General features: G+C 39.8%; 1 pseudogene; it reads left to right on the forward strand.

The window, feature by feature from the left end:
* Window positions 1-4,626: 4,626 nt before the first annotated feature.
* The window catches only part of LOC101634013, a 12,126-nt pseudogene continuing 2,614 nt past the window's right edge, over window positions 4,627-14,138 (forward strand).

Consider the following 14,138-nt stretch of genomic DNA (forward strand, 5'->3'; position numbering starts at 1 on the left):
ATGCTTACAGAACTGGGGTACAGGCCAGAGGTGTGGTGGGTGAGAAGATTCACCAGAGACAGAGTGGGGAGCAGAACAGGCAGACTGAAGAAGTACACTGACGAGGGTAGCAGAGGGTGGGCCAGAAGAGGTCTGCCACGCCTTGTGGGTCAGTTCCCTGGCTGGGGATCAAACTTGTGCTGCAGTGGCTTTGGAGAGCTTCATGATGTGGTGCTTTAACCCATTGCACCACCAGGGAGAGCCCTCTCTGTGCATTTTTAAAGAACAGTGATATGATGTATCCTACTTGCTGTTTCGCAGACTACTTTTTATGACAAAAAAATCATATTCCGAAGGTCAAGCCAAGTGAATTGACATATATTTATGGATAATGAAAATGGCTGTAGTAGCTGTAATGGTCCATACTACTATGATAATTATAAGCATGGTTCATATTATTTCTGACTCCCTCTGTGTCTGACAATTAGGAGAACTATTTACTCACTCATTTCATCCTTGGTACAATCCCATGCATCATAGGGGACTTTAAGAACCAGGCGGCTGAGGTTAGGATAGCAAGTCACGAGGTGGGGACCTGCAGTGATCCTGTGAGGCTGTTGAGCCCACAATCCGTCTTGTGTACCCAACTGCTCTCAACTGATGAGACCCACAACTCACTGTATGAATCAGGACACAGCAAAATAAATCCAATGGTGGTGCAACTTTTGTCCCTAATGAATTTATACACACAAGATAAAAATTTGATATAACCCTCTAACAGGATAGGAGCAAAAGACTTTGAATCAAACTGGCTTCAGTCTCTAATTCCAAGTTATACTAACTGTGTGGCCTTTGGCAAGTTATTTATCCTACCGGTGACTTAATTTCATTGTCACTTGACACAACTCCTGACGCAAAGAACTCGGCACTCACAGAGGGTAGTAGTGTCCCTCACTAGTGGTAGTAGAAGTTGACACCAAGCACTCTTTGGGTTTCCTATGCGAGGCTGGTTTTCACTGTACAGAGCCGAGGACTCCGAGGCTGCAGTGACATCAGTTTAGCTTGGTTGTAAGTCACCTGAACCCACTGAAGCAATCCTCTCAGAGGCTGAATTAAAAGTACAGATATCCAGGATTAGGTCGTTTTTGCACTTAGCAGAATTGTTGTGGTCATAAAATGAGACAGCCCTTTGTGTTTTTCACATCAACGGCCAGAACATTTTTATACCAACAGATCAGAACCACTTTGAAGTGGTTGAGTGTTGTCCTTCCAAATAGCAACCTTGGGGGAACAGGCTTACACCAAAGCAGCCGCTGCTGCCCAAACATTTTGGACTTCTTTTTTGGAAAATGCCTTTAGAACTGGTTTATGAGACACATAAGAAAGCAGGTTTTTCATATTTCAGTGCAGTCACACACCCTGTGATGAACATACACTCTGTCGTCTGCCCCAGGGTGTCAGCTGGCCTTTGGCCCTGATTCCACAACATCGTTTCCCAAGAGCTTCCACTGTGACAGACTTTCTAGTCTGTGGGGAAATAGGATTCTTTCTCTTGGATTTGCACAAAATGGTTCTAAGAGTGGGAATGTGCCATCTGTTGTTTCCTAATAGACCCTGGGGTGTTAAAAATACTGCATCAGTATTTTAAAAGTGGAAAATGTCTTTAAGTACTTTTACTAACTAAAAAAAGTTGGTATTTCCTCCATATTAAAAACGATATTTTCTACTTCAAAAATGTAATATATTCTGTTGTCACACAAAAAAATAAAACAGTACATGAAGAAAAAGTTTTTCCACTTCTCTCTACCCCTCATCCTCCAATTCTGTCCTCCCAGCAAAAGTAAACATTATCAGCTTGATGTGTGTATGCTCATGTCTTTCTACACAGGCAAACACATAAACATTTTTTTGGTTTGTAAATATGACATCACACTTACAAATTATTATACAATTTTCACTGACCAATATGTCATGGACATTCCTCTGGATTAGTGCTATAGATCTAATCCATTAAAAAATACCTGCAGAATATTCTTGATATAGGCACATCCCGAATGTTCTGTAGTAAGTTAAATATATAATGGATATACCTTAATTTATTCTAACAAACCCTTATTAATGGATATTATGTTGTTTCCATTTTATTCCATTATATATATATATAGTGTGTGTGTGTACACACACTATATATATATGCATATACATACACATATAGGTAAACAATTATTATACACTATATGTGATGCCACTGTATATACATCGTCATATACTTGTGCTTGTTACTATGCGTAATATATTCCCCACAGTGAGAACACAAGGTCAAACAGTATGTGCAGCCACGATTTTTATATTATACCTACTTCCATTACAGAAAAATTTGAAGCAATTCATATTCCCACCAGCAGTGTATAAGAGTGCTCTCCAATACTGAATACTCACAACCTCTTAAGTTTTTATTTTTGTAATCTGAAGGGTAAAAGATATTTCCTAGTAATATTAATATTTCTTTTCTTGGTTGTTAGTGGAATATCTTGTACTCTGAGCCTGCTGTAACTCTGAGGTAGTAATAGAGATTTTCTACTATGATTTACTGGTTTATAATTTTTGCTGTTTTTCTGTTTCATGGTTGTCTTTTTCATATCAAACTGTAAAAATGGTGATTTCTGTACTATTTGTTGGTGATTTCTGTACTATTTGTTGGAAATATATTCTTGCAGTTTGTTTCTCTATTGAAATTTTCGATTGCCTTTTATTTGCAAGATTTTTTTCAAGGGAGTTGTTTGGACATCCCTTTATTACTAAAAAACTTTCCCTCATATTTAACTTTAATTCTTGGTGTTGCAATTCACCTCTGTTTCCCTGGTTTCTGTGACTTCCAAGGCACAGAAAGAGCTTTGTAAGAGCTCACCCACTGTGCTACCCTCAGGGACTGGGACAGGATTGATTGCTTTAAGTCCAGGTGCAGGAAGAGGTGAAGAGACTCCTTGTGTGGCAAGTTCAAGGGCATGGTCAATGAGACTTTTGGAAAGCAATGACTAGGACTGAAGTGTGCACACCACAGAGCTCCTGGAACTTGCAGTATGATGCAGCCTGGATTTGTAGCCCCATCCAAGCACCCCATGATCAGTTTTGCCCTGGTTTACATTAAATTTGCTGCTTTCCTTGCTGTGGATTGATAGAACATCTGGACATAAAATACAAAACTAATTCATACTAATATTTAAGTGGCTGGAAAAAACTTCAGTGTCTTCTTGCCAAGGCCTTTTTAAAGGCAACCTCCAGGAAAAACAATACTTACCTGAACAGCAGGCTGCTGGGGCATATCATCTAGGGCAGGAAAACCTCCTCTACCTGTTAGATAGGATCACAGAGGTGGCCACTTCCTTGGCTTCATCTTTTACAAAGTGAAGCAGCCACAGGCTTAAGTTAATTTCTCCCCTGCCTGCTGTTTCCAGACTACAGGCAACACATTGGAAAGTCCATAGAAGGAAACGTTTTGTCTGAGCCTTGTCTGTAAGATTTTGGCCAGATGTTAAGTTCCCAGCCTTTGGAACCGCCCACTATTTCCCCCATTGGTGACTTCCAGCATGTTTCCAATTGGTCTATTTACTTGATGAGTATCCTGGAAAGAGCACTAGACTGGGAGTTATGACCTGGAGGTCTTGTTCTTACTCACTCTGTGACTCAAGACAAGTCAGGACCCCTCCCTGAGTCTCAGTTTTCTCAGCTGTTACTACATTAAGACATTTGAACTGGGGGGGGGGGTGTCTCAAAGTTCCCTCCTTCAAGTTCAGTCTATCGATTTACTTGTTTATCTACACCCTCAGATAAGTATCATTCTCATTCCAACGTCCTGCATGGAGCATATCCATTTAAGGTTAATTGTGGGATGTCAGAGCTCTACCCAGGAACTTATGAAGCATTGGGATATTCATTTGAAATTAATCAGATGTCACAGCATTATTAACAAAACATGCAGGTGGTTGCTCTTTCTTTTTGACTCTTGGCTCCTGGGACCTCACCTTCTGGAAGGTGTTCCCAGGCTGCAGCTGTAGAGCATAGCGTGTGGATTATTGCCCAAAAGAGGAATTTTTGTAAATAGGAGGGTGAAGACAAGACCACTTACTGGGCTCTTCCAGTAGATAGGGGTGAGAATATTAAGGGATGGGGTTCAGAATATGAGTCAAGAAATCCAGACTTACCAGCAGCAAGAACTGAGGTCACAGCTTTCATTTCCTCACCCTTGGTCTTCTTGTCTGGGAATTGTTTTGAATCGATGTGATGAAAGAGTGTCTCATGCTGGCTTACCCCAAAGCTTCACATGTTTCCAAATATACCCATGCCTGGGATCACACAGATATGTCCACATAGTGGTCTAGCAGTTTTTTCACATCTCAGAGTTGGAACTCCCCCAACCCTGGGCCCTTCTGCTCTTTAGTCATCCTCCCCTTGAGCTCTCTCATTGTGTGGTCTTTGCATATGCTGCCCTCTACTCGACTTACTGTCTCTTGTGTGGAGTGTTTTTTTCTCCCTCAAGATTCTTCTCAATGTTACAGTATTGCAATATTTTCTGTATTGGCCTACATTAATTTTCCATTGGACTTTGGACTCTCCTGAGTACTGAGTACCCACTTCACTACAAGCTCCATGAAGGTAAGGGACATTGATTTTGACTTTGATATAATGCTACCTTCAGTAGGAGATAATCAACAGGGATTCTTAAAGGCTGAACAACATCGATTTATTATTATTATTTTTACTCACATCGAGTCCAGTTGGTGACACTAAGGTGGGGTATTAATGATTTATAGTCTGTTCTCTGAAATCATTCAGGGCCCAGGCTGATAGGAGTTTTAGTATCTTTAACATTTGGGTTTCTAATGTCCTCTTGAGAATCCATATTCAGCCCATTAACAGAAAAAGAGAAGACCATACACCTGAAGTGGGCTTTATGGTATGTAAAGGTACACACAGCACTTCTGTTCAGTTTTTGTTTGCTGAAGCTCAATCACATCTAACTGTATGGAAGACTGAGAAATATTGTGTAGTTTTGTATGGGGAGAAGAAAAGGATTCAGGGAACACATTACCATCTGAAGGAGCCATGCTGCTGTATTCACTGTTGACTCCCCATCACTGAGCAGTGGCTGAGGGGAGTGATCACATTGGTTTATGATGGAATTTCCATCACTGGATTGTGACTTCATGGCCTAGTATCTTAGTAACACAGTCAAGCATGGGCTTATAGTAGGAGCTCAATAAAGTTAGTTGATTATTATTGGAGTTATAATATCCAGCAGGTATCCCTGTTCCAGAAGAACTTTTTGTATAACTCAACTCTTAAGGATAAATCTAGGAGATAACAGAATCTGGCTGGTCTTTCTGTACTTGTTCATTGACCCAGGTGTCTCCAGTTACCAATTATCTTTTCCTCAGACTTTTTTTTTTTTAAATTCATACAAGAAGTTCTCGTATACAGAAAAGACCAGAATTGTGGTGGTGGGGGTGAGAGGATTCACCAGAGACAGAGTAGGGAGCAGAACAGGTAGACTGACTGAACACTGCTAAGGGGAGCAGTGGGTCAGACAGGAGAGGTCTGATGTGCCATGTGGGTCAGCTCCCTGGTTGGGGATCGAACGCATGCCCCAGTGTCTGGCTCCAGCTTGATAGCACTAAGACTTTAATCCTTGTACCACCAGAAAGGCTATTCCTCAGAGTTATTATGCTAGATGTTAATTCCACCCTCCCCTCCCCCCATTCTATGTGATTGCCTTTTTCCTCTTTCACACAAGTATGACCCCCATTTCTGATGTCTTAACTTTTTTTTGTCAGCTACAAATGTGTTTAGTCACCATCTGCCCCATTACCTCCATAATGGCAGGAATGCAGAGAAATGGGATGGGGAAGGTTCTGGTATCCCAGTCAACATTAGGGTTATGAATACCTCATAATGCTTGTCTTTGCTCTTGCCTAGTCTAGTGCAGCCTAGTCTAGAGAAGAGCAGACTGCTATCTTTAGATACCGATCTCTAGAATTATTTCTAGAGTCCAAAATAAACATTAACTTATGGTGACTGGGAAATGGTTTCTTGTCTGGAAGAATATCCCTGCAGCTAAAGAGCCAGTTAGCTACACACTTCTGTATTTTAGGGGTCTTTTCTCTGTGAAAAAAAATTCAGCATTTAAGATGGCAAGGATATGCTGATACTTCTGAACAGGTAGAAAATTGTCCCAATGCAACAGGGAAAAACATTTGGCTATGGAGGACAGGAAATGTGCAGTTAGACACTGTCTAGGGTATCACAGATCAACTTTGTAACAGGTTACAGTAAACTTAGAGAGCCCTCAAACCTTTGAGAGACTTCTTTGTGCAAGGTGATCCTTTGTCCACCTAATGCAGGGGCTGCTACACTCTCTTCCCCACCCCTCCTTAGTGTTTTCTGCTCAGATTATTTCCATTCTTAGGGACAATCAGTGTGCTTCCCTTCTTCACTACACCTTCCCTGTTAAGACCTTGTGACTGGAAGGGAAAAGTGTGTATATGTCTGACTTAATGAGTAAGTAGGGGAGGTGGCTATTAGTTCTTCAGAGGCAGCTGTCCACTCTGCCAATGCTGAGAGGGATCTCTGGATTCAGCCAATTATTTTTCCAGAAAAGGATACTTCCATCTCCACAAAATTTGAGCTATAGTCAATTGCACACATGAACCCAGCTTATTTTTTTTTACCTTATTTCTTTAGATGAATAGACTGGAGCTTGTTCAGCCAACTCAGGCCCACAGATACAGAGGTGGAAGTTGACAGGATTACTCAAGGGAGCCCAGGAATTGAACAAAAGTAATCCTTCGACTTGGGCCTCACTGGGGGAAAAGTCAAGGAATGACTCCCTATCATAATATCTTGAGGGTGAAATACTCATATACTGCCATAGTCTGGTTAAGTATAAAACTTACCTACTGAGAAAACTTACTTACTGAGAAAGAATAAAGCATAGTCATTAGCCCATTTTTTGAGCAATAAGAATTGGACAAGCTGGAGAATGTGTTTGCCTCTGAAATTTTATCTGAAAGTACAAAATATTCTGATTTAAGGTAGCAGAGTTTGTGGTGAATGAGATACCATGAAATGCAGCAAAGAGGGTTTGGGGCTAGAGAGAGTGAAAGAGGGACTGAGAATGAATCTAAAGAAGTTGGCCACACACATTTATTTCCTTTGAAAGAGGAGGGAAATATTTATTTTGATTCACCAAGTATAGTTACAAGGACATAGAGGGGAAAAAACCCTGGGGCTATTTATTTTAAAACAAATGAAAAAAAAGGTAACAATAGAGAAAGCTGCTTAATTTAATTATTTTTGGAAAATAATTGTATGAAGTAGCTGTTCTTACCCTTTAGAGAAAACCTCTTCTGAGCCACCAGAGTTCATGATTCCAGTATGTCACTAAACAGATTTTGCACACACATGAATCCATTTAAGGGCAGCTTGATAGGCGTGTCTCTGGTGGCAGCACACACTCACCCTTAGAATGCTGATCTAGGAACTTCAAGTAATTTAGCTTGACCACCACACCTTCTAGCACCCCTTTCCATCCAATGGTTCCAAAAACAACATTTCTATGAACTTTGGCTCTGATTTAACACCAACTTTGATAACTTCCAGGAAAGGGACTGCTGTTCAAGCAAGGAAAGGAGAGAGAATCCTTATTTTTGTTAAAAGTCTATTTAGTGTAGTCAAGTTCCCTTGTTTACTATACAATGAAGAAGCTCATAGGCTAATGAATTTCTGATCAGCACCAGAAGGAAGACTAGTGTTACTGTTGCAGGGTAACCCAATGTGAACTGGGTTGCCTATATATAGGTCCTCACCTGGGCATTTAAGATTCAACTGCCCTGCAGAAACACACACATACAGACACACAGACACACACACACACACACAGAGGTTAATAATGGGTTTATTTAAAAAGGAATAAAAGGAAAGGAACAGCCCAGGGAAAGATGAGAGGGATACAAGTTAACAAATATGTCCTACCAGTTCTGCTAACCTGGAACCCCAATAGCACACTGAAAGCTAATGAAAAACCAAGCAAACAGCCACCAGCCACGAGGCTGAGAGAACCTCAGCCCAGCATGTCAGGCTTAATATCCAAAACCCCAAAATGGCTGCTTAACTCTGTCCTCAGGTCCTGGCCTTCCTCCCTTTGGTGTTGCTGGGATTTGTATTTTTAACAAACATGGCTGTGTAACTCTGCCCTTGGGTCCTAGCAGTCCTCCCTTTGGTGTTGCTGGGATTCATAGTTCTGGTGTCTAGGGTGGGGGGTGGAGTCCACAAACCTGTATCTGTAGAGTTAGCTCAGGACATCCTTTCCCGTTAACATTAGTGCATGATTGAGGGGCCCTGAGTGACCCCAAACTGTTGAGGAGAACCTTCTCTGAAAGGTATTCACCCATCCATGCACACAAAGGCAAAAGAAAAAAAAATAATAGACATGGTGTGCATATATATGACTATGCGTGTGCATATGTGTGTGTGTCTGTGGAAAGAGAGACAATACAGGATTTCAAATAACAGGTTCCCAATATAACTCTGAAAACTGCTCATCGATTTGTGGGAAAATGTTAAACCAAAGAGGATCACCTCAAAGAAGGGCCACTGAGGCCTGAATATTTTCTGCAAGATTAAGTTACTTTCTGAAGGGGAATGAGAAATGGGTGAGATAGTTCTCAGAGGGCTGGAATAGAGAGATAGAAAATGCAAAATCTGTCACATCAAGCTAACAGCTGCCATTGTCAAACCAGGAGTAGCTTCGTCATGTGTCTTTCTTCAACATGTGTCCTCAAAGTCCCCTCCAAGTCCCTGGATGCAAGCTGAAATCAGAGAAACAAGAGAGAACCCACATGTGTTCAGGTATAAGCCAAGCATGATTGCTTAACTCCACTTCTACCTCACAGTGACCTTCCCCATATAGGAAGTCAGAATCATGGAATACTGGGAGGGTAGTCTCTGCACCTGAGATGCTGGATCTTCAGCATGTTGATGGGGTGGAATCTGTAAAACCATCAGGGGTAATGTTGATTCAGGATGTCATTTAAGGGTCAGATTTGGGCCCTTGCTATTTCTCCAACACTAACAGAGTAAGAAGACATGAGTAATGATGTGAATGTATCTTAGGTTTGATTCCCAGATTTGTTCTATACTGATTGATTTTAAGCAACTTAACATCTATGAACTCATTGATTCATATGTAAGTGGACAGATAATAGTATCATTTCACATGGCTGTTGTTAATGTTCAGTAGTTAAATTTGATGACTATAAATTAACTATATTCAAAAATCATTGCATGAAACACATCACACAAAATCCAAATACCAGGTAAAATTCTAAGGTAAAAGGTAAAACTTCTAGGTAAAAACTAATTCAAGGTATAACTCAGCAAGTCAGAAATAAAGCAAAATTGCCTAAATATATAAGGAAGATTGAAGAAGTAAGAGGAAAAGGAAGAGGAGAGACTGTATAGATAACAATATACATAATGATGAAAGATGGAAATGCTTTTCCTCTAAGATTGATAACAAAGCAAGGATTTCTGCTGTCATCATATGTATCCACCTTTACACTGGAAGTTCACCTGGTGTCATTCCCTGAAGGTCTCTACCCACAGAAGGATAATACTCCTTTGCCATATGAAACAACATGGATGGAACTGAAAGGGGTTATGCTAAGTGAAATTAAGTCCAGAGGAGACATACAAGCACTCACACATGTAGAATAGAGAGAAACAAGGGAGTGTAACAGTGGAAAATAGAGGGGGGCAAGTGGGCATTGATCTATGGTGGTGGATTATGGGAGCTTTGGTGGTAGAGATGGTATGATATCATACATATGAAAAAATGTGACCCTATACCTCTGAATCATATCCAGTACTATAAACTGATATCACAATTTCAAAAAATGAATTAAAAAATACAATGTGGTTCAGATGTATGGTATGTTTTTGTTGTTGACATATGAACGGATGTGGCCTATGTTGCTTTTAGGCAGAAGTTAGAAGAACCAGAGCTTTGCTTGTTACCTTCCATTTCTGTATGACTTGTTGACTGGTGATATACCACACGACTGGCTCCTTCTCTATTATCTGGGATCTCAGAGTAAGGACAATTCAGATCTGCTTATGAGTAGAAACTTTCCCTCTGCCCACCCACTAAACTAATTTGGACATGTGTTATAAGCAAGAGATAAACATCTTTCATAAGCCACTAAAAGTCTGATGCTGCTTCTTACTGCAGCATAACCTAGCTTATCCTATGGACAGCTTCCAAAGATGCCAGAGGCGTGACTATAAACAATCCATCTGCAGTTGGAACATGACAGCTGTTCCTTGAGCTTTGGCTGAGGGACCAACTTCTTGCTTTGCTTTCTGGTATAAATATTGAGAAAGTCCAGCTCACAGAGTTCAAGAAGCCAGGTGTGAGAGGTGGTCTTCTTACACACAAAGCTTGCTCTGCGACTGTGCATTCTTGCTCGTTGCCCTCTCCCCCTGGATAATGAGGCTGAAACTCTGGGCTGGCCTCCAGAGGCACAGTTCAGTGGCTGTCAAGCCTTTATAGAAAACATATTATAAATCTTCACTTTCTCTCATCATAAACTAGTGTGAGAGTAGGGATCTGTGTTGTGAATGGAATTTTCTTCTTTTAGTGACTTGACACTTTGGCCTTTTGTTACAAACCCAGTTTTAATTTTCTTAACATAGTCCAGGCACAGCACATAAACCTCTGCATATTGGAGGCCTGTGCGGTCAGTTCCATTAAGGACAGGGTTTTAGAATTAATTTCTTTGCTTGAATTGACTGCAAGAGTTCCAACCAAAGGCAAGTCATTTCCTTATCTGGGCAGCTCAGGGGCTCCGGGGAAACCACATCATCAGAGCCCACACAGTAAATGATGAACTCGGGCAAGGTGTATTAGTGACCAGATGGGTAGAAAAATCAGTGTTTATTCTATCTTTAGGCTTGATATTTTCAGAGTGCTTGGTGTCCAAAATTGCAAGTGAAAAGTAAACATGCAAGAAATAGTCAACAAACACTTGTCAATCCTATTACATGATCTCTCAATCTTCAACATCACAGATTTGGCTACTCCCTCAAAATTTCTGCTTCACTTGGCTCAAGTTATAATTTTTTCTCCTTGTTCTCATATCTCTCTGCCTTTTTTTTTTTTTTTTGCTGGATCTTCTTTGTCTAGCTAGTCATTAAATATTGGTATTCACCTTGACTCTGGCTTAATGTCTATTACTGTTCCATACATGCTCCCTGTGAAATTTCATTCATTTCTGTTACTTTAGCTATCATCTTTAATCTGCAACCAGAATATCTTTCTATAGTGTCAAATACCAAATACCTACTGAACATGATCATGTGAATGCCCCCTGGGTATCTGGAAATCAACATGTCCAGGGGACCATTTGATTTCCTACACCTCAGTGAAAGCATCATGACCTATACAATCACCTAAACAAGAAACAAAATATTATTAACAAGCTCACTCTCTCCCTCATGTGTAGTAAAACCTATATACTGATGAATACTACATCTTGACATATCTATGTTTCATTTATTTCTCACATCCAGTGAGATTTCTCTACATGAATATTAAAATCAAGATTTCTAAATATAATTCACTATTTTCCCCTTCCAAGAATATTTCATTTGCTTTCTTTGTACCATACCTAAATAACATCCTTACGATATGTAACTCCACAAATTTACTTATACTGTTCCCTCTACCTAAAATTCTCTTCCTTCCAACATCAGGAAATGGTGTTCATCCTTCTCTGTGAAGCTTTGGAGGCTTCCCTTACAGTAAATCTCTTAATTTGTGTTCTCATTGCATATCTGTATCTGTTTCCAGACATTTACCACATGATAACAAATTAATTTTTCATATTTATGGCTGGACTTTAGGTTTCTTGACAGGAGGGACCATGCCTTATTAATATTTATTCCCTCAGCAACTAATAGTGTGCTTAATGTAAAACAATTGCTAACTCGTGTTTGTAAAATTAATAAATTAATTAATATTTTAATGATTTCCACATTTTTAGTGGGCTAAGGAGAGGGTTAGAGAGTAACTGGGCTTGAGTGGGGAAAGCTAGTGCAGGTTTTTGCAATTTGCACAACAACCATCACAGGTAGGTGGGGTAGGATAAAAATTACTAGCCTCTTATAGAAGGCATAAAGTAAGTGCTAGAAAGCATCCCCTCAAGTAGGCATGGAGCTGTGACTAGAACCCAGGTTCTAGATACCCATTAAAGTGTTAATAGGAGGGTGATAAACTCATTCTTTAGTTCTAAAATGGTCAAAAATAGACTAAATGCGGTCCTCCCTGGTGGCGCAGTGGGTTAAAGCACTGCACTAAGAAGCCTAAGCCACTTACGCATGAGTTCAATCCCAGCCTGCCCTGGAGGAGATCCACATGGCGCGGCAGACCTCTCCTGACCCGCCCGCTGCTCCCCTCAGCAGTGTACTTCGTAGATCTGCCTGCTCTGCTCCTCACTCTGTCCCTGGTGAATCCTCTGACCCTCCGCATCTCTGGTCTGTACCCCAGTTCTGTATGAATAAATAAATAAATCTTAAAAAAAATAGACTAAATGGGGTTTGCTATTGTACAGAGAAAGCATTTAGTAGACAGAGAAAACACCGAATTGGAAAATAAATTAGATACTGGAGATGTCTGGAAAGGTTTTAATTATAGATCCATGAACAATTTATGATACACTCATCTCCATGAGTATCTGATAACAATAGCTATGATTACACCATATGCTGAGCAAGTTCTAAATTATTTAATTCTCATAGCAACCCATAAGGTATCCTCATTTACAAATAAGAAAACTGAGTCTTAAAGAGGTTAAGCAAATAATTTAAGGTCATACAAATAGGTATTCAGGAGAACTGGAATTCTTTGTCAATCTCAACCTAAAAATATTTCTTTCTCTCTATTAATACATGTGCTCCATTTTTTACCAGTTTTAGATTCACAGCAAAATTGAATATTAAGTACAGTTTTTACGTATCCCTTTCTCCTATAGACACACAACCCCCAGTACCCATTCACTATTAATATCCTCCTCCAAAGTGGTACATTTCTTAGAATTTATAACCGATACTGACACATCATTATCTAGCAAAGTCCATAGTTTACATTAGATTTCTCTGTGTGTTGTTTATTCCATTGGTTTGGACAAATGTATAATTATACATGTCCACCACTACATTATTTTCCACAATAGTTTCACACCACTAAAAATACTGCGTTGCATCAATTCATCCCTTCCTCCATTCAATTACTGGCAACCATTGACACTTTCACTGTCTCCATAACATTGCCATGTCACACAGTTGGAATCATGTACTACAAAGCCTTTTCAAATTGGTTTCTTTCACCAGGCCATGTAAATTTTGGGCACTTCTATGTTTTGTCTTGGCATGATAACTCATTTATTTTTAGTGTTAAAATAGTATATCCATTCACCTACTGAAGGACATCAAGGTTATTTGCAGGGTTTGACAATTATGAATAAAGTTGCTTTAAATATTTATTTTCAGATTTTTGTGTTGATATAATGTAGGTAGATACCAAGTAGAACGACTGCTAGATCAGATGGTAAGGATATATTTAAATTTCTGAGAAACCTTTAAGCTGTCTTCCAAAATGGTAGTACCATTTTTACATCCTCACCAGCAATGAGTGAAAGTTCCTTTGCTCCACATTTTTGGTAGCATTAATATTTCTGTGTTTTGGATTTTGACAATTATAATACATGGGTAATAGGATCCACATCTTGTTTTAATTTGCATTTCTGTTTTCACATATGATACTGAACATCTTTTTATAGGCTTATTTGACAACTCTATCTTCCTTGTTGAGAGATCTGCTTAGATCTTCATCCATTTTGTAACTGGGTTATTATTTGTTCTTATTATTAAATTTCAAGTGTGTCACCCCACCCCAGTAAGAATGGCACATCTTCAAACAACTAGCAACAACAAATGTTGGCGAGGATGTGGAAAAAAAGGAACTCTCCTGCACTGCTGGTGGGAATGCAAACTAGTACAACCACTATGGAAAACTGTCTGGAGGTTCCTCAAACTGCTTAACATGG

The sequence above is a fragment of the Condylura cristata genome, unplaced genomic scaffold, assembly GCF_000260355.1.
Source record: "Condylura cristata isolate star-nosed mole 26May11 unplaced genomic scaffold, ConCri1.0 scaffold00019, whole genome shotgun sequence".
In the NCBI taxonomy this organism is placed as follows: Eukaryota; Metazoa; Chordata; class Mammalia; order Eulipotyphla; family Talpidae; genus Condylura; species Condylura cristata.